Source organism: Myotis lucifugus, unplaced genomic scaffold (assembly GCF_000147115.1).
Source record: "Myotis lucifugus unplaced genomic scaffold, Myoluc2.0 scaffold_291, whole genome shotgun sequence".
Classification (NCBI taxonomy): domain Eukaryota; kingdom Metazoa; phylum Chordata; class Mammalia; order Chiroptera; family Vespertilionidae; genus Myotis; species Myotis lucifugus.
Genome location: NW_005871339.1, coordinates 21,339 through 23,980, shown reverse-complemented (window position 1 = coordinate 23,980; position 2,642 = coordinate 21,339).

Below are 2,642 nucleotides of genomic sequence, written 5' to 3'. Positions count from 1 at the left end.
TCGATTCTGGTCATGCCAGAATGCCGTACCCTACTTGGATGTGATCTCTATAGACAGTACAGCACCATATCGTTCGAGGGGGATGAGCACAGTTCACTGTGGATCCAAGGACCCAAGCCCGGACCCATCCTCCTCTGGCCACATCTTCTAACTGTGTCTCTCAGAGGAATATCTCTTGCAGGAAAGGGCCAATGTGATTCTGCTTACTTGGGGAAATTACAACGTCTCTTTCCCATGGTTTGGGCAGAAAACAACCCCAGGGTTAGCAAGTCATCAAGCTCCTGTAGTAGTCTAATGGCAAGCCACTGCCACTCCAGCTCTGGTAAGGCAATGCCTCCTGAGTTTAGAAGCAAAGTAAGGAATTGCTATCTTTGCATTTGAGTGGAATGACCCAGAGGGTGGATTCTCAGGACAATTAACCTGGACTAGACTGCCTCAAGGTTTCAAAAACTCTCCCACCCTTTTTGATGAAGCCTTGAGCTGAAACTTACTTGCCTTTAGACAGGAGCATCCAGAATGCACCCTACTCCAGTATGTAGATGATCTTCTGCTGGTAGCAGATACTGAGGAAAATTGCTTGCTGACAAGCCACTGAGGGCCTGTTAGGCACCTTACTATGGGGCACGGCTACAGTGTTTTGGACAGGTTCAAGCCTCGGACTAATGAGAGGGCACAGTCCTCTCATGGCCACGTGCAAGTCCCAGCTGGAGGGCAGAGCCTTCCCAGCACAATTATAGCCAATAGCTATAGCTGTAAGCTTGAACCTGTGGTCCGAACACCTGGCCCCACGTGCCTTGTGATAGAGTTCAGGTGCATGTAGTTGAGTAGGTTTGAAACTCACGAGAATGCTGTAAACACTTGATCACGCCCCTACTTGGGCTCGTGGCATCTACTATAAAATAAAGACACTGCTTGTGGGCGCTGGCGCTGTGTCCTCATCAGGGAGCAGTGTCCCACCCACACCCAGCTTTCGTTCTCTTGTCTGTCTTTTCTCAATCCTTTCATGACCCCCACTCAGGATCACCCTTGGCTGTGCTGGCGCGGCCCAAGTTGCGTCCGAACAGGCCTGAGTTCGGGGGGGAATTTAAAAAGTGGTCAGGTGACAGGAGGCTCCAAGGCGTGCACAGAGAGTAAGATAAGAAGGCCAAAAAACAAAAGTAAGGTAGGGAGCCGATGTGTGGTAAATTAGATCGGTGTAAAACGTGGGACGATGCTTAATTGAAGCATTTTTAAAGTAGGCATTTTTAAATTTCTAAGGTAGAAATAAGCGGAAGCAACTTAGAGATTGCTATATAGCTGAAGGCCCCGAGAAAAGTCCTGGTTCTATCTTCAGTTTGTGGCCCATGATTCGGGACTACTTAGAGCGCCTTCCCGAAAAGGGATGGATGAATGTGGCAGGAGATGTAAGACAAATAGTAGAAAGTGACCGGAGGCTTCCGACTCCACTTACGGTTACTTGTAAGCCTCTCCAGTTGCCTTCTAAACAAGCAAGAACAAGAGTGGGATCTCTGTCTCTACTCCAGTGATTTCTGTATGAGGCTAGGCAGGCTGGGGAAGATACTTCAGGATTTAGTAGCCAATCATACTCTTAAAATGCAATTACTGAAACAAAAAGGGGGAGAAGAGGTTGTGTTTGTATCTTTCCAGAAGGAACAGTACAGTCCATTTGGGTGCCAGCACGGTACGTGTGACACCACAATGGACCCAGAGAAGCTCCTTGTCCCTCTGTTCAATAAACTGAGAGTTGCCCCAATGACAGCAAAGAGGAAGAAAAAGAAAACAAAGGCTACACTAGGGGCTGAGGTGCCAACATGGGGTCAGCTGAAGAAGCTAACAACTGAGGCCCAGCAAATAGCAGAAAAGCAAGGAGTGGAAGCTACTCCTTCAGCCATGTTTATGGCTGTTAGCATAGAGAAATAGAGAAGTAAGCGGTAGAAAATAAGCAGTAGAAATGTAGAAATAAGCGGTAGAAAATAAGTAGAAATAAGCAGTAGAAATAAGTGGAGGTTGCAATCCAGGAAAGGTTTGGGCAAGGGCAGCCAGTTCTGTAAGCGGGGGTTGCAACCCAGGAAAGGTTTGGGCAAGGGCAGCCAAGCCTACCTATAGTTCATAGTTAGAGGTAGAGAAATAAATAGAAAATAAGCAGTAGGAAGCAAGTGGTAGGAAGAAAATAAGAAGTAAATAGGAAGATACAAAATAAGGTGTAAGTGGTAGACGGTAGAAAATAAGCGGTAAGAAATAAGTTGTAAAAAATAAGTGGTAGAAAATGAGCTGTAAGCAGTAGAAAATAAGCGGTAGATGTTAGAAAAAATGATAGGAATAAAGAAATAAGTAAAAATAAGTGGTAGAAATAAGTTGTAGAAATAGAGAAATAAATAGAAATAAGTGGTAGAAATAAGCTGTAGAAATAGAAAAATAAGTAGAAATAAGTGGTAGAAATAAGCTGTAGAAATAGAAAAATAAGTAGAAATAAGTGGTAGAAATAAGTTGTAGGAATAGAGATATAAGTAGAAACAAGTGGTAGAAATAAAGTAGAAATAGAGAAATAAGTGGTAGAAAATAAGCCGTAAAAAATAAGTAATTAGGAGGTACAAAATCAGGTAGAAATCTCCTAGGTTTCTTTAAGCCACTGTAAAGCTTAA